This window comes from Lactuca serriola, chromosome 8 (assembly GCF_051521515.1).
Source record: "Lactuca serriola cultivar US96UC23 chromosome 8, Lser_US96UC23_V15, whole genome shotgun sequence".
NCBI lineage: Eukaryota > Viridiplantae > Streptophyta > Magnoliopsida > Asterales > Asteraceae > Lactuca > Lactuca serriola.
The window spans coordinates 94787076-94806625 of NC_136415.1; the positions used below are offsets into that span (position 1 = coordinate 94787076).

Genomic DNA, 19550 nt, shown 5'->3' on the forward strand with positions numbered 1-19550 from the left:
TAACGTAGTTAGTGTTCGAGTCATGCATTGGACATGCATGACTGAAAAGCTTCGATTTTTATGGTCCTTTAGGTTGGGGAAGACCTTCTGGAAGGTTTGAAGGATTAACTTAAGGGATTAAGAGCTTAATGCTCAAAGCTGTCCAAAACAGATTTCATAACGTGATGGATGGTATGTGATGTCATGACAAGGAGTGTGTCCGCGACTATTCTGACCAGGTCCAGTCACAACATGATCTAAGGGTGGTTACGACGTGAGAATCGACTAAGGTTGACTATGGTTGACTTTTGGGTCAAACTAGGTTTTTAAGGGTGTAGACTAAGAGCATATTTATTTACTGTTGTTAGGTGTCTTGTTGCTCCTGTCTAGCTTATGTGTTAGAGTTGTTGTATTTCTAGCTGCTATTCATGAGGTAAGTCTTCTCACTATAGTTTCTTGTATGGTAGATATGTATGTTGACCAACTGGGTCTTAATTTTTTTTTGCAGCTATATGTGAACCAAATTAACTGTGGTTAACTTTGGGATTTTTGAAAGTCCTCAGGGTTGCTGATAACCCCTGAAACATGTAGATATACCAATGGGCATGTTGTTAGCTCACTGGGATTGCTGACAATCCATAGGGTTGTTGATAACCCATAATTGTTAGTTGTGTTGTGTTGTATGGATATTTTGGGAATGACTCATTAAGTTTTATGTTTACAGTTGTGGATTAAATGTGTGTCACGTCCTTCAGATGATCGTGGGAAGGCGAAGGTTTGAGTGTACATTCCGGCTTGCAGATTTTGATGATTTCACATTTTTGATACTCTAATTTGGGATGATTGTACTTGACATACCTGGGATTTTATTGACTTGGTTTTTATAACACTTGAGGTTTTCTATATTAAAAATGAGAAATTTTTTGTTTAAAACTTGGGTTGTTACATAAATCACTATGGGGGTCAACCGCAACCCATTCTTATAAATAAATATTGATGCATGTTAAGCTTATAGTTGTTGATGATAGGTTGGAAATCATCAAGCTTTAGTTTTTAATGATTATGATGGAATCACCTGTGCAAGGGAGAAGTAGGGTCGCTTCAAAGGGAATTGAACGTGAAAATTCCTAAGGGCTCTTATAGAATCAGGCAAGTGACCATGCCCATAAAATAAACATCAATGAAAACCTAACTAGGTCAGGGAAAATCATTTGAGACATGTATTGATTATTTACACAAATCGCAGAACATTTCAAGGACAACAAGTCTACTAGTTGGCTAGTTAAATAAATATATATCTTAAGGTTAGGTTTAAAGGGTAACACCTGTCTATCCTATGAACAATTCAACTGTTGGATTTTACCTCAGTAGCTTGGAAATGATGAAACAATTTGCATTCATGTGGAGGATTGTTGGAAAATTGGTTTTAACCAATTTCCAAAAATGGGGTTTCCTATTTTTGAGAACGAATTTTGAACTCTGGATATAATGAAAACTTACAAATACTAATATGCTTGTGTTCTCCTCTGTAATATCTTCATTTTGATATATCACACATCAAAAACAAATTAAAGATTAATGATAAATTTCATGTCAAAGTAGTTGAAAGAGACTATTAAATGAATGAAATGTCTTTTATCTCATCCCACATTGGTGGGAGTACGAAAAGAAAATGGTTTATGACTACGAGGACTTCTAAGCTTTGAAAGATTTGTACACCAAAGCTCTCTCTTGTGCACATGAGGGATGCAAATGTGAACCAATTTGGTTTGGGTTCATTAGCCATTAATTACTGAATTAATCACACATTATTAGTCACCATCCTGTGATTAATTCTTCACCGGTCAATCAGGAAAGTTCAAGGACCTTTTGGCAATTATTTTTTCTTTTGGTGATTGAAATATAGCCATTAATTACTGAATTAATCACACATTATTAGTTACGATCTTGTGATTAATTCTTCACCGGTTACATCTTTGGGTCATTATTATTTTAAGTATAAATAGAGGCATTTGGTTACTGATAGAGTTACACCGAATAAACTCTTTTATTCCTCTCTTACGCTTCTGCTTCTTCTTCCACCTCTTGCTACAACCAATGTATTTTTCGGCCAAGTGAAGGTTCGGACAATCTTGAAGAATCATTTTTTGTTGTTGTATCCTGGTAAACATACATTAATATCGGGCGAATTTGTTTTAAGGACACTGTGTTGAACACAAGCCTCATTAACAATTTTTTATTTTTGTCCTTTGGTGTAATTTCTAGTTACATTTTCCTAATAATTTATATTAACGAAAATCGTATAAAACATAAAACCATATGACAAAAACGAAGATGCATCGAGTATTGACTATCAAAAGAATTGAAATGCATTCCCACAAGATATGACAGACTCCCTTCATTTACGGAAAGGATACGTATGAAAACTAGATGGGTAATCTCAACAAGAATAGCTCTTTCGAATGTTGTATTACAAAAGAGTAAAGAAAACATGTACAAGAAATATTGCACTTAGATGATCAGAAGATATGCTTAATCTACAAAGCAAAGTGCCTTTTTGCATCTTTACGAAAAGATTAATTATATATGCTAAAATCAAATTACAACTGTTATCTATATCGGTGCTGGTGGAAAAACTTCAGTTCGATGGGTATGTTTATACTTTATAGATACGACACTTACTAAAAAACATGATATACGATACAAACAAGTTGTAAAACCACAATTTGCATAATATATCATGTCGACTTAATGACAAATGACAATAAAAGTAGACGATGATAAGCAAGTTGCTAGTAGAATTTGGTAGGGAGGGGGTGGTCAATTCAAGGTTAGACAGCTATCTCTTTACGCACATGCCTTAATAACCGCACTACCCCAAAACTTCTATCATTCTTATCGTTTCAACTTTTCTATATTTTACAATATTATCTCGCTTTACAATATTTTGTTTTTATATCACCCAATCAATAAACACATTATTACATAATAATGCCAAAATAAGCACCAAAATATCTTCGCAATATTAAAGTATTAAGCACACACAAACTTAATTAAAACTTATATGTCATTCTCAGTAATGATACAATAATTATCCCAAAAATTAGAAAATTATAAATATATATATAAAGGCAAACTTTTCATTTGAGAGAGGATTTACTGTATCATGTAAATCTTAATGCACAAGATACATATCAATGAGTAATAAAATGTAACTTTAGCTCCACAACTTTGTAAAATCCATTGTAAAATCCATGGTTATCATTCCTTTATTTTATAAAATAATATTTATTATCAATATACTTTTAATCACACCTCAATCTTTAACTTTATAAAATATTATTTTAAGCTGTTCATCTTTTATCACTCAATTTAAAATAATTCGTCACTTGCAACCTATCTGTTTTGTAAAATCATAATTTCGATCCCTTTATTTTTATAAAATCACTTCCGCCCATGCACCTTCAATTTTATAAAATATCATTTTTGCCTTTTCATTTTTAAAATTTTCTAGTTTATCCCATGTCCCTATAACATAATATGTATAATATGATTTCTCTCCTACACTTTAATAATATGAAACAAAAACACGTAAAGCTCGTAACAAAACATGGACTCAATTATTAGTATTTTAACAAAACATATATAGTTGATTTAGGCCGAAAAAAATATAGTATATATATTTTTTTCTTTTTGTAAGCCGCTATAAGGTCTTTTTTCACATATAAATTGCAAAATATATATATATATATATATATATATATATATATATATATATATATATATATATATATATATATCTTCTAATTGACGTTTTTGTTTTAAATTTAAAGATGTGATAGGTTGTCATAAAAAAATAGAAGGGTTAAAATGAATAAGTTACAAATATATTATCAATTACATTTTGTACATATTTTTCATAGAAAAAATAATATAAACTCTCAATAATTAAAATAAATATATTTCCTTAATTAAAACAAAAAAACACAAGTATATGGGATTTGCTTATTAAGAGTGATTATTAACTTATTATGGTATCATATTAGATAATAAGTTTGGAAAAAAAAATAAACAAAAAATTATTTACTTAAATAATAAATTTCCAACTTACCTAAAAACAAGTTATAACTTATTTAAACAAATTACCATATCTACCCTAATAAATGAAAATGCTATTGCCACGTGTCATTCTCTTATTTATTTGGTCACATGTCATTTTGTCATAATTTTGAAATATATTTATTTTCCACTTGTCAATTACTTAATTATTCATTTCCATTATATCTTTAATTTAGTTTCCATAAATTAAATCTACTATAATAACTATTAATTTCAAATTTGAAATTTCAATTTCAATTTCAAATAAATTTATAATTTAAACATTTGTATTTAATATTTTATTAGAATAAATCGTTTAGTATACGGGTCTAACAATTAAACACATAATTTTAATTAATTTATTTTTTGCATGTTTTTTTTTCATAGTTTTCACTTATTTCATATTTCAAATTCAAATAAACTCTTCATTTAATCGCTCCTGTTTAACATTATGTTTTAATTAACCCGTATAATATACGGGTTTCACAACTAGTTAATCTTATCATAACTATACATAGTTTTATACACGTATATTTAAGATGCTTTTATCAATCATTTTATATGAATAAACTGAATTTGCAAAAACTAAAAGAAAACTTATCTACTTATTACGTACCCAGGTATGTATCAGATAAGTTAATTCAGATACTTAAAAAAAATCATTTTTAATACCAGATAAATTAATAAACATTTTTATACTGTTTTAAATAAACAGTCAGTCCCACACTGCTGCATGCTAATGCCAAAATAAGCACCAAAATACCTTTGACACTATTGAAGTATTAAGCATAAAAAACTGAATTAAAACTTATTTATCAATTCAAAGTAGCATTTATTTCATAGATAATCTCGGGTAATAATTTGAACCAACAATTAAATAATATTTTACAAATTAAATCAAGTTGATTCAGGCCGGAGTAGAGTGATTGGCGGGCGACGTCCAGACGATGTCCTTAAGCGCCGGCCGGAGCTCTTTACTGCAGAATTGGTTGTACTCCAGGGTGTCGCCGCTCGACTTCGTCACCTCCACCACCAAGAACGACGGCGTCACCGCGAAGATGTCAGCCGCTATCCCCAATTTCCCTTTCCTTCCGTTCTCAAGTCCCTGCAACCTTAAACTGCTTTCGTCTCCACTCTTTTTTACGCTAAACTTCACCGCCTTCGCCACCTCCTCCAGCTTCGACACCACCGCCCCTGCCGACTTCATTGTCGCGAACCTAATCTCTTGTTTCTCCTCCCTCTTCTTCTCCTCGAACAACGGAGACAGATCAAATCCTTCCGATAATGAAATTATGTGAAATGCATTCAGTGACTCGCCTTCTTTTCCCTTTAGATGCATACCTTCATCTTCGCCTGAAAAGTTGGGTTTCTTCGGCGTCGCCTTCTTGAACCAGGTTGATTGCATGATTTTTGAGATTGTGATTCGAGATTTTGGATTTGGGTCGAGTAATTTCACGATTAATCGACGTGCGTCAGATGAAAACCATGGCGGACACTTGAAATCTCCTTTGTAAATCTTCCTATACATCGCAACGATGTTTTCGTCTTGAAAAGGTAAAAATCCGGCGAGAAGGACGTAAAGGATGACTCCACAGGACCAGATATCGGCTTGCGCGCCGGAGTAACCTTTTTTCCCAATTACTTCCGGTGCGACATACGCCGGAGTCCCACATGTTGTGTGTAATAATCCATCCTGCCGGAGATGATCGGAAAGTGCGCTGAGGCCGAAATCGGTCACTTTCAAATTGCCTTCGCCGTCTAACAATAAATTTTCTGGCTTCAGATCTCGATGGTATACCCCTCGGCTGTGACAAAAATCGACGGCGGAGATGAGCTGCTGAAAGTAACTCCGAGCAACATCCTCTCGCAGACGCCCTTTCTCGACTTTAGAAAACAACTCGCCGCCTCTAACGAGCTCCATGGCGAAGTAAATCTTAGATTTACTCGCCATAACCTCATGAAGCTCAACGATGTTAGGATGCCTCACCATCTTCATAACCGAAATCTCTCGCTGTATATGATCCGTCATACCGACCTTAATCACCTTATCTTTCGCCACCATCTTCATCGCCACACTCTTACCAGTCTGCAAGTTCCTCGCGTGATACACCTTCGCAAAAGTTCCGTGCCCTAATTGTTTTCCCAGCTCGTACTTCCCGTGTAGCACACCGTTGTTTCTATCCTCCATCGCCATCAATTCGTCAAATTAATTCTCCGATTAGAGAAAAAAATATACGAAATACGATTAATTGAACGCTACAACTACAGCAATTCGTTGTTCACCCGTCCTCCACGTGTTTGCGGTGGCAAGTTCTGCCGCCGGTGGATTTTTTAACCCGTCCACGGTTAGACAGCCGCAAATCTCCTCTCATCTCTCTGCATTCCCTTAGCAGATTCTCGATATCTCGTGAAAGAGATTTGGGATTTTGTGTGATTTCTAGGGTTTTGCAGGTTGAAAAAACAAGTATGTTATTCCGGTGTGCCTACTCTTTTCGTAAAGAAGACAGAACATACCGTTATATAGGCGGTTTCTGAATATAGAATGACGAATTTACCCCTGTGATCCAACGGCTGTGCTTGATCTTGTAATGTTAAAAAAGGCAAACGTTTTTTATACGAAATTAAGTAGTTCGCTTTTCAGACGTATGTGGCTTACTTCTTCCACTTTGTAATAGTTATCCTCCTAAATATTAGAAAGTAATATTTTATAAATCAAAACAATCATTTATTATTACAATATTTTTTTTTACTCTATTATTTAGCTTACCTAATAGATAACATCATAACATTGTTAACTTTTATGCTAATATAATAAGACAAAAATTAAACCTTATGCATCCCAAAAGAAATATAAAGCTTACAGTGAAACGTTTTAAGGTTAAAAAAATGTTACCATGTATTTTATATTGACTGTTTACTGTTATGTATGTTATTTTAGTTTTTGCCAAACTACATGTATAATTTATCATTTATAATGAATAAATTTTTATTGATTGAATTATTATATATATATATATAATAATTAAGGGATTTTCTACCATGTGTCGTCAGGACATATATAAAAAAGGTATTAATTTTTCATTAATTAATTATAAATATTATCATGAATAAATTTTTATTGATTGAATTATTATAATTTATCATTTATAATGAATAAATTTTTATTGATTGAATTATTATACATATATAATAATTAAGGGATTTTCTACCATGTGTCGTCAGGACATATATAAAAAAAGGTATTAATTTTTCATTAATTAATTATAAATATTATCATAATTAAATATGAATTGTATTAATTATAAAGAATATTTCCATAATTAAATATGAAATTCATTTATAATCTTCATAAGAAATGTATTCCATATTAACCTAAAATGTATTGCAATCCAATATTACGTGAATTGTATTAATTATAAGAATATTTCCATAATTAATTATGAAATGCATTTTACTTAAAAACAGCAAAAAGGATTAATTTTTGACGATTATTTAAAATAATATTTACCTAATGCTCTTCTATGTTACAAATGATATTTTATTATTGAATTTTAATGTGTAATGTTTTTTAGAAACAAAATAGCATATACCAATATTATCCGGTGGATCTTATAGGTGATGATCCAACGATGGTAATTCGTCTTATATTCATAGGTGTTCGGTTGCAAATTTCAGGCAATTGTGGTTAGGTGACACGTCTACAAACTTGAAAGAACAATGAAATAAATTTGTCCAAGTAACTAAACATGAGGCTATTTAATTATTTACACTGCAACACAAATAAATATAAGTATATAATATTAATGATATTGATTAATCAAACATTAGTCGAATCATCTACTTTAAACATAAAACTAACGATTTCCAAATTCTCCATCGATTGTTTTTTGTTTCGTCTTCTTCTTGTCTATGTTTGATGATGTGTGTTAGTTAATTAAAAGTGATATAAAGATAATACGATTGATATGATTATAGGCGTTTATTCACAACATCTATATGATCAATTATAAGGTTTTTTTTTATTTAAAATCACCAACCTAGTAATAAAAATTTATGAGATCTACCTTTTAGGTTTTTTATTTTATTTTGGAGATGTAATGAGATTAATAATTGACCACCTTAAATAAAAGAAAAATAAATAAATATAGATATCTTAAATCTTAAGTAAAATAATACAAAAATAATTAACTTATTGCAGAAACATAAAATGTGTTATCTTATTACTTTTTTTGTTTATACAGTATATCTTCACATGGCATTAAAACAGTCGATTTCTAGGAAATAGGAGCGACCCCAAGTTGCGGTTTCTGTTGGCAAGTCAAATTTTGGCAAACGATGACGGACTATAAGAAAACGACAAGAAGGTTCCTTTGTTTCGTGATCAATGAACATTAGAGGCAAATTAGATTCTTAAAATCATTAAATTACTCATTTTATTTTTTATCATATTTTTTAGTTTTCATTTAATTTGACCAACTACATTTTTTTAATTTTGTTATTTATATCATACAGATGAATGAGTTGTGTACGAGAGGCTCGTGTTTTAGAAAATTATTTAACAATCTATTATATTTTTAAAAAGAATTACAAAAAGATAGTGCAACGGATTTTTACTATGGACATCATCTAATATATACCAACTAAATAAAAAAAATAAAAAATAAAATAAATTGCACCCACCCCATTTTTCTTGCCTACCCGACCACTAGCTCATCGGACCAACGTAATCACAACCCCCTCCCCCCTTCCCCCTTCCTACATTTTTCTCCAACAACCTTTTGTTACAATTCTTCATTTCTCGAAAGCTCTTGTCAAAAACATGAATTCCAAACATTCTTGAAACTATGTAAAAGTTTCAAATCTATAAATTCCCACATCCAAACATTCTTGAAACTATGTAAAGTTTTGGTTTCTTTAATCATGTTGTATATCAGATCAAATAGACAAACAATCAAACCATTCTTGAAACTATATAAAGTTTTGGTTTCTTCAATCATGTTGTATATCAGATCAAATAGACAAACAATTAAACCGTCAAATAATATTTAAAAAAAAATGTGTCAATTAGTTGCGAATAATAAATCAATTATTATTATTATTTATCAAGTTTCGTCCAGAAACAAAATTGATCATTAATGATTAGATCTGATTAATAAGAAATGTAGAAGGAAGATTGTCCTGTTTTAGACGAAACTAAGAACAAAACAATGAAGTTAAAACCAACATCATGGTAACTCATGTCGACTCTAAGACTCCACGAAGAAACTTATGTCCTTAAATCTTTTTATGTCACCCTAAGGTGTTGGAAGATAGTGCCCACAGTCACAAGAAGTTAGTAATATTACTAATAATGGCATTGATCTTTTGGGTTACACGCAAGAATAATATTGACTAATTATAGACATAGAGAAATATAGAGATCTAGTTTGTTAAGTAATTTTGTATATAATAAATTAATAGAAACTTGTAGAATTACAAGGGGTTAAAGTAGGGTTGTGCATGGGTCGGTTTGGGTCTATTTTGGACCCAAACCCAACCCAACCCATAAATGGTCGGTTTTTGGTTTTCATAATCCAATAGGATCGGTTTCTGATTGGTTCGGTTTCTTGGGTTCTGAGGTCGGTTTGGACGGTTTTTCGGTTTCTTGGGTTCAACCAATACACTCACGGGTTTTGGGTTTAAACCTATGGGTTTGGGGTTTAAACCCATTTTCTAGATATAAAGCAAGAAGTTAAATACTTCAAAAAAACACCAAATTGAAGTTAAATACTTCAAAAAACATGAGTCCTACAACCAAATAGTCTATTACAAGTTACAACCAAAGCCCAACATAGTCTATTACAAGCAAAACACAATCAAGTATGGGTCGGTTTCTTGTGGCGGTTTGTCGGTTTTAAATATGGGTCGGTTTCTTAGGTTGGATGGCTTGGTTCTGGGTGAAAACCGAAACCAAACCCGATTTTTCGGTTTTTAGAAAATTCAAACTCTAACAGTTGGTTTTGATTCGGTTTCGGTTTTTTCGGTTTCGGTTTCGGTTTCGTAGGTTTAATCGGTTTCTTGGTTTTGTGGTTTGGGTTTGCTCACCCTAGGTTAAAGTGTAAAGATTTGAAATTCAAATCTTCTAGATATACACTTGCCTTATAAAAAATTACTTGGTGGACAAGTTATTATCTGATAAGAACTCCTGGATCTTTACTATAATAGAGGGCCTAATTTTCGAAATGCAATACATTGGATCATTCGATTTCCAGCTAAAAATCATAGAGAAATCGAACTCCTCTCATCTCTCTCTAAAACCCGAAGAATCATGTTGGAGGTGTCGTGCCTCGACAAGAAACCCTAAATCGTTTTAGGGTTTGCTGTTGATCCGTTCTAGAGTTGTCTTGGTTGGTCTACTGCTTTTTTGGTGTGATCACATAAGAGGAATCCTATGTTGGGTTCCCATCCATCAGATCAATCGGTAAGAATGAAGAAATCAGGAAACAGAAGTGTAGAAACGTAGTTTCAACTTTGAAAAATTAGGCCAAAAAAGCCTTTAGTATCTAGTTAGTAAAAGAAATTAATGGAGAAATTGTATCCAACAAAGGTGGACGTTGGGTTATGAACGGACATTGTAATGGCAAGACATATGTCGATATTCAGAAAATAATAAAAACATAAAACATAAAAGAACTAATCAAAATACATATATAGTTGAACCACCATGTTATAGTAAATAAATATAAAACTATACGAGTTTGGTGGATACTTTTTCTAACTACTATCTTTACGTAGAAAAAATCAAAGATGAATCCTATCTTATCTTTTTATCTTTTATTTTAAAATTTCTCCAACTACGTGTTGGTTTCTTTTCAATATAATTTTGTCGTTCAAAAAAAATATGGTGGAGATGATTTCATAAATATATGAAAATTTTTATTATTATCATTTGAATTATTTTAGTGTTACATTACTTATCAATAATTATACTCCTTTGGTGTATATATATATATATATATATATATATATATATATATATATATATATATATATATATATATATATATATATATATATATATATATATAGGGGAGAGTTCAATTGAGAAAAAAAAAGATTGAGAATAAGGGAATCATTCTCAGCCAATCATTTATTTTTGCCGCAAAATCCTCCATTGTACCGGCGGAAATGGGAAACGAATGCAAATGTGTTTTCCAACATAACATATTTCCTTAAACTATGCTAATCAGTACCTTAATATATACAAAAACATAGTTTTTTTCGTTTTTTTTAAATCTTTATAAGCTATTTTTATCAACAAAATGATTTTAAATATACCAAAATTCATGATTTTTTATTCTCTACAAATAGACATCCATATTGATATAGTTTTAAGATAAAATAAAAAATTTATTTTTTTTATATTTTCAGCTATCGTTATTCATAAGTGAATAAAAATTAATCAGGTTTTTACTACAGTACATTCGTTATTCAGTTATGAATAAAAACTATGATTAATTTTTTTTACAATTTAAGTATCATTCATATATGAATATAGCATATAATAAACATAGTATATTCATATTTAAATATTAGACGATGCATTCACTTATGAATATTACATAGTATATTCACTTGTGAATATTAGATGGTATATTCACTTATGAATATTAGATAATATTTTTATATCTGAATATTACATAGTATTACATGGTATATCACATGTGAATATTACATAGTATATTCATTTGTGAATATTAGATGATATATTCACTTATGAATATTACACAGTATATTCACATATGAATATTACAAGGTATTTTCACAAATATATATAATTTTTATATGTTATTCACATATGAATAACATACAGACTTGCATATTTATTTTTTTGTTTTAATAATCATATACTGAGAAAACATATTCATATATGAATATAACGTGGTAATTTAGTTCATGCATTTCATCAAACAGTTGGAGTGCATACAATTTAACTTTTTTTAAAAATGTTAAAAACATGATATTTTGACCATTTAAATCTTACAAAAGAGTAGATTGATAGAGAATTATATGAAATTTTTCAAAAAAAAACGATTTGATATTTTTCTAACCTCAATTTTCAAGTTTTATTTGATAATCGATGTTGAATGAATGATATGAAGTGGATTTTTGTTGATTATCGATGATGTTGATCTAATAACGCTGGGAGTATAATTAATCATAGATGTTGGAGATCTGATCGTATTCAAACACAATTGAAGGTTAAATTAAAAGAACCAAAAACGAATTTTTGTTGTTAACTGTTGAATCGTGTTGATTATTGACGACGATCGATGATTGATTAGCACTGGATGATGTTGATGATAGTTTAATTGAAGAAATCTGAATGATTGTTGAAAGTTGGAGAAGAAATTTGGATGATGAACGATGAATGGGTTTGAACTACAGATACGTATTTGAGATTAAAGGTTGTTCTCATATTTACAAGTTTGCCACCGTGTCTTTTTATGCTTGAATAAAATGAGTGGCTAAGAATGATTCTCCCATTCTCAACCTTTTTTATTTTCTCATTTGAACCCACCTATATATATATATATATATATATATATATATATATATATATATATATATATATATATATATATATATATATATATATATATATGAAACCACATAATTTAAAAACTAGCAACACATTAGAAAAATACCCATTACAACGAAATAGAAGATAAACGTGGATTTTGTAACCAAGGAATCTAACCCAATTTAGTTTTGCTACAACTTTCGGAAATACAAAAAAATTTCTTATCTACCACATCATCAAAAATCAAAGATTTCCTAGGTAAAACCGTCACAAATAAAATTGAATTACGAAAATTTCATAAACACTAAAATGTAGTCAACACCACAACATCAAATGCATTTAGTTGTTCTCTTAACAACTTAGTTGTATTTGCCCAAGAAACTAGAGACCAAATGGTAACTGGATCAGGAAGTTGAACACCCCCAACAAATCGTCATACACCTCTATCAATCCATAATCTCTATACAATCTACAAACGGATGTGTCATCATCTCTACTAAATGGGAGCAAACATGACACATGATTGAGTCCACCACAATACCCCTATATGAAAGTCTCTCTCTCTAGTGGGAATGCTATGTAACCATACTCTCCAAACAGGAATGTTCAACTTGATAGGAAATCAATTGTAACATCGAGTTTCCATTCCTCCCGTAAAAAACATCCCATTATCCATAAAAGCACAAGCAGAAGAGACGGAAAACTATCAGACATGTCAATGAGCCAACCCAATCTATTGGGTCTAGACTCTAAATGAAACTCTAACAACAAGCAAATAAAACTATCCTATTGTGTCTGCTCAACACCAACCCTAGAAATATGTCTGAGCGACTCCATCTGCCAACCAAATGACAACCAATCTCTCTAGGTCCTTTTTGTGCATATCTAGAGCATAAATCCTATGAAAAGACACCACAAAAGGCATATATCCTTTCGTACATCATGAAAAAAAAGACATATACCTCCCTTCCCCCATTCGTATCGGGCATAAAGTTTGAAACTCGAACCCACAATCTCTTAACTAACCCAACATACGGATGATCCCATTCCAAGGACACATATAAGATTTCATCGGAGTCAACAAGGACCAACCTTCATCTTTACCATACAAAGCTTATATATATTGGATTAAGGTGTCTAAGGTTCTAACTAAATTAGTATAATGTTGAAAAATAAAAGAAAAGTCCTTCTGGGGTTGCCCTCATAACCAAGAAACTACTTGGATTGATTATAGATAGAGATATATGATTTGTTAATATATTATATGATTATTATATTAATCATAAATAGTAATATTTAATTAAGAATTAATCAAAATTAATTTAGAATTAATTTTGGGCTAATTAGAATTAATTTAAATGTATAAGGACTGAGCTGTAATTGTTCAATAGTTGAAAATAGAGTGGATCAGAACCTTCCACAGGGAGGATGGTTTTGGGTCTATGGATAGAGTTTCTAGAAGCCTCTAAAGGATAAATAAGGGAGTTGATAATTATTGGATTAAAATATTATTATTTTAAATTCAAATATAGGGTTTCTGGAATTCTTTGGCATCTATATATAGGGCCTTAACACTTTGAATTTTAGGCTGACCTTTTCCAATAGTGAAATTCGAAAACCCCCTCTCTTCTATTAATCCTAGGGTTTCTTGTGTTGTGGGTGTGAAACATTCGAGGCTCACATAGTTTTATATCTAGGTTTACCATAAGAGACGAAAAGGTTTTGATTAGCTTGATTGGAATCATCAAAAGGTATGTATCCATAACCATGAATTTCAATTCATAGTGTTTAGTTTGTATTTTCATAAGTATGCTGATATCAGATGTGAAAAAGACATAAATCCACTTTAAGTTGCATGTACACTTAAGAGTTAAGTGGAATTTCGCACGCACATGATTTTTGTAATGTAAAATCTCCAATAGTGGTATCATAACCATGATTTTCACATTAATGGTGCATAAGAGATGAAATCAAAAAAAAAATGGAAAAGTGCGGCGCGCCTTTTCGAAAAATCCAATTTTTTTTGTTTTATGTTTGCCTAAACCGATTTCTAGGGTTAAATTTAGTAATTACCTGCTATTTTAACACTTAAAATCTGATTCTAATAACACTAGATAAATTCAAAACCCTAAATCAAATTTTGACAAAGTAGATAAGCGTACCTACTATTTAATTATCAAATAATTAAATGGAATTACCGTTGATGGATTTTATATAATGTTTAATTAGTCTTATAATTAAAAGATAATCATAAAATCCATAAAAAGTTTTAAATGGTTAATTAATTAATTAATTTAGATAATTAAATTTAGACCATCCCTGGTTTAAAAGATTAATTAATTAATTTAATTCAGATAATTAAATTTAAACCTTGTATTTTCAAATGTTTTAAAGTGCACCATATACATATGTATAAATGCATATTACTATATGTATCATTAAAAGCCTACAACTTATGGATTTGGAATTCGTTGAAATTCATGATCGATGTGATTTGAGTGCTTCATTTCGCGTTTTTGGTGGTGTTCTTAGTCAAAGCCAGTGGGTGAGTTCAATGAAAGGATGAATATTAGTTCTGGAATTTAACGCCTATTCCAGCTATCATTTAATTTTATAAGTTTATAGGGTTCTGTGCTAGGACTCGTCGAGTTGGGGAGCCCGACTCGACAAGTAGAGATCAATTTTGGATGCGGGACTTAGGGTCTACTTGATGAGTTGGAAGGCCCCAACTTGACGAGTAGACGCTGGAAAGAGAAACCCTAATTTTCAAGGATTTGTACCCTATTTAAAGAACTTATGGCTCATTTGTAGTCTCTTTCATCATTCTTACAGCCCGAGAAAACCCTAGTTCGAGCCTTATACCTTCTTGAGTGAGAGAGAGAGAGAGAGAGAGCTTTTGAGAGTGATTTTAGTATGGTTGTGAAGGACTTTGAAGCTTAAAAAAGAAGGAGTAAAGAGAGAAGCAGTAGATCTGACATCTACTTTATATTGGCGACCATCTTGAGGTATACAATTGCTATCTTGACCTTTAGTTGCTTAGATCTCATTTCATGGAAGTAAATGGTCACCTTTGATGCATAATGGTGTCATTTTTGGATTGGATCTTGTTATGAGGATAGGGTTTTAGATCTTGACATCCCTAGACCTCTATGGACATAAAGTTGCTCACTTTATCCAACCTTAGCCTTCTCCATGCCCTAAACTTTGTATAAACCTTAGTTTTGAGTGCTTTAGCCTCTTAAGGCCTTGCATGCATGTAAAGTTGGCAACTTTACATGGAAACTACACCATAGGGGGTTGGATATGTAGTTTGGAGTCTTGAATCCCACTGGAAAGGTCTAAACTTGAAAAGGACTGAAAGAGACTTGACGAGTTGCTTAGCCAACTCGACGAGTCGGGCAAGGTTCACCCGTTTTCGAGATCCTGAGTGATCTCGGTGAGTTGATTAGGGGTTTCGGACTAGAGATTTCAGCTTAGTGTTTTCGGCCTTGGACACTAAAGAACTCGACGAGTTACTCGGGTAACTCGGCGAGTTGACTCGGGATGTCAGTTTTATGGACCATGAAGGAACTTGACGAGTTGCTAGATGCACTCGACGAGTTTGGTCAACATAGGTTGTTGACCTTGACTGTCGACCAGGGTTGACCAAGTTTAACTGTGAGAGAATTTATGGTATTTCGAGATTTGACAGGTTAAATCACATGTTGGTTATAGGCAGTTGAGTTGGAGTTACGTGTTGGGACTTATCTTATCTTAGCAGTTCAACATTCTTAAGAGGTGAGTCTTCTCACCATACCAATGGGTTTAAGGAACCAAGGCCAACCCATTTTACGTTATGTGCACTGTTGATTGATTATGTATTACGTTAGTATGACTCTTGCATGGAAGACCCCGAGGGTTCCCGTGGTAGTAGATTGAGACCATGTGGGGGTTCCCATGGCATTAGTTTAAGACCTTAGAGGGATTCCATTGGCATTCTAGTATATTTGCATGTTTAGCTTGTATGGTATTTCTTGGTAGTAATGACCATGTGGTGGTTCCCATGGAAGGAAGACCATGTGGGGGTTCCCATTTCAGGTAACTAAGATTGCATGGGGGTTCCAGTGGCACTAGGTGTAAGGCCTTGGAGGTTTTCCATGGCATCCCTATATGTAGTATGCATGGATTATATGTTTTATGTAGCTTTTATAGCTAATATGGATTATGTGATTATGTGGATTGTGTGGGGTATGCTCTGGGGGACTCACTAAGAACTAGCTTACAATTTGTGGAATTGTTTCAGGTACATTCGATCCTAAGGGCAAAGGTAAGGCTTGATGGCACGACATGCACTCTTTAACATTTGTTTTGATGGAACACTCTGATATTTGAAATAAAATGTTGATGTTATGGATTTTGAAAACAATTGTCATTGATATTTTGTATTTTATGGAAATGATTTGGTTAATTAAAAATGAAAATTTTATTTTGAAAAATTGGGTTGTTACAAGTGGGTATCAGAGCCTTGGTTTGAGGGATTCGGGCACACTCTCAGGTGTGCCAGGACTCAAACTAAGGAAATGGTAAAATTGTTTTAAAAAAAAATAAAATAAAATAAAATAAAAGTTAAAAACTTCTTAAACTGAAAAAGAGGAGAGTGCAATGTGCGTGATCGGCCGAGCCAAGTAAGTAGTTCCCCAATATGTTAGCCATGTTATACTGATATTTGAGTTATGATGGTCGGATGGATTTTGCTATGTGTATGCTTCTAAAATTATATAGGGTTAGGAGATTATAGCCTTAGAATGATTGATTTTTCCTTATTTCCTGTTCCTTGTATGGTTGTGGTCCTAGGGTAGAATCTATTATTCGAAAGTCTATTTGATCCTTTTCTGTGTATAAGTTGCATAGATAAAGGCAACTTGTTATGATTGGTCTGACTTCTGGTTTAATGTGGGTAGAGTAAATCTTAGGATAACCTAGGATTTGAGTTATGTTGTTGCCTGTGAGATATGCTTAGTTCTGGGTCAAATTAGAGTTATCAGGTAGAAGCTTGGGGAAGGTATAGGTAGGTGTGGAAGGTAGTATTGGGCCCATACTACTGAAAGCACAAGACCTGTACCCGAAATGATGTTAGATCTGGAAGCTCTAAGGAGAACCAGTGTGGGAGGAGCCCCTTTTGGACATCTTAATCATTATGATTTATGACATTGTAGTTCAGCATGGTGGTGATACGATTTGGGGTAGGGGATCATGATCGGGATATGGATTTAGGTCAGGCGATGGTACCGAGCCCATTGATGAGAGGTTGTGCGAGCTCATTACAACCGAGGTTATGAGGGATATCCTTGACGCCACCCCAGTGATTTTTGGGACGGTCAAGGAAGGGGTGATGGTGATTATGGAGGAGAGGCTCAGATCATTCAGAGCCGAGATTGTTGCGGGGTAGGTCGGGGCCCGAACTCCCTCGTTCTGGGGGTTCAAGGCGTGTGGGGCGCTGAAGTTCTTTGGGGTTAGGGACCCTATAGTTAGCCCTGCTAATGCGGATGCTCCTGCGGTGAAGAGCTGTGCATTTTAGTTAACCACCGAGGAGGCTCGGGCAATGCTAGACGTCAGGGCTGGTATATGTTTTATCTTTCTTGCTCTATATTTATTTGCATTGCTTATGTGTATATTGTGCTTATGTATAGGGACCTTTTTGATCAATGGTATGTCGGCTCACATTCTATTCGATTCGAGTGCTACCCAATCGTTTGTATCTCTTGCGCTTAGAAAGAAGTTCCAGGATGTGTCGGGGACTTTAAGTTCCCCGCTTGAGGTTGAGATTGCGAATGACCGAACTGTGAGTGTTGCGAGGGTGTATCGAGACTGTGTCCTGAATGTGCTCGGGGAGAGGTTTCATGTTGATCTGGTCCCGATACCATTGCGAGGGTTGAAGGTGATAGTGAGGATGGATTGGTTTGGGGCCAATAGGGGCCATGATTGATTGTGAGCGCCAGTTGGTGAGGGTTCGAATCCCAAGTAGGGGAGAACTAGTTATTCATGGAGAGAATGCCTCGTAGGGGCCAGCCCTTTGTTCAACTGCGAGGGCTAGGAGACTTCTTCAGCAGGCCTGTTCGTGATTTCTGGCATATGTCTCGGATACGACGGTTGAGACCATGATGAATTTGGGCAGTGTACCGGTTGTACAGGAGTTCCAAAATGTCTTTCCTGAGGAGTTACCTGGAGTGCCTCCGGAGAGGCAGGTGGAGTTTCGTATTGATTTAGTGTCAAGTGCCGCTCCGATAGCCAAGGCACCGTATTGTCTAGCCCCACCCGAGATGCAGGAGTTACCTATGCAACTTTAGGAGTTACTAGACGGAGGGTTTATCCGCCCGAGTAGTTCCCCATGGGGAGCACCGATCCTGTTCGTGAAAAAGAAGGATGAGTCATACAGGATGTGTATCGATTATCGAGAGCTAAACAAGCTAACAGTGAAAAACCGTTATCTACTACCGACGATCGATGATTTGTTCGATCAGCTGCAGGGTGCATCTTGGTTTTCTAAGATTGATCTTCGGTTGGGGTACCATCAAATGAGGATTCAGGATGAGGATATACCAAAGACATCTTTCAGGACTCGGTACGAGCACTATGAGTTTGTGGTGATGCCGTTTGGGCTTACCAATGCCCCCGCAACGTTCATGGATCTCATGAACAGGATGTGTAGACCAATGCTGGATTGGTTGGTGATAATTTTTATTGATGATATTTTGGTCTATTCTAAGACCAAAAAACAGCATGAGCAGCACTTGAGAGAGGTATTGGAGACACTGAGAACGGAAAGGCTTTATGCCAAGTTCTCAAAGTGTGATTTCTGTTTGCGAGAGGTGCAGTTTTTGGGGCACATCATCAACCAGGAGGGTATATCGGTGGATCCAGCCAAGGTGAG

General features: G+C 33.5%; 1 pseudogene; it reads right to left on the reverse strand.

Moving 5' to 3' along the window:
- Positions 1 to 4885: 4885 nt before the first annotated feature.
- On the reverse strand, positions 4886 to 6579 carry LOC145065548 (CBL-interacting serine/threonine-protein kinase 6 pseudogene; annotated as a pseudogene).
- Between the last annotated feature and the right edge of the window lie 12971 nt (positions 6580 to 19550).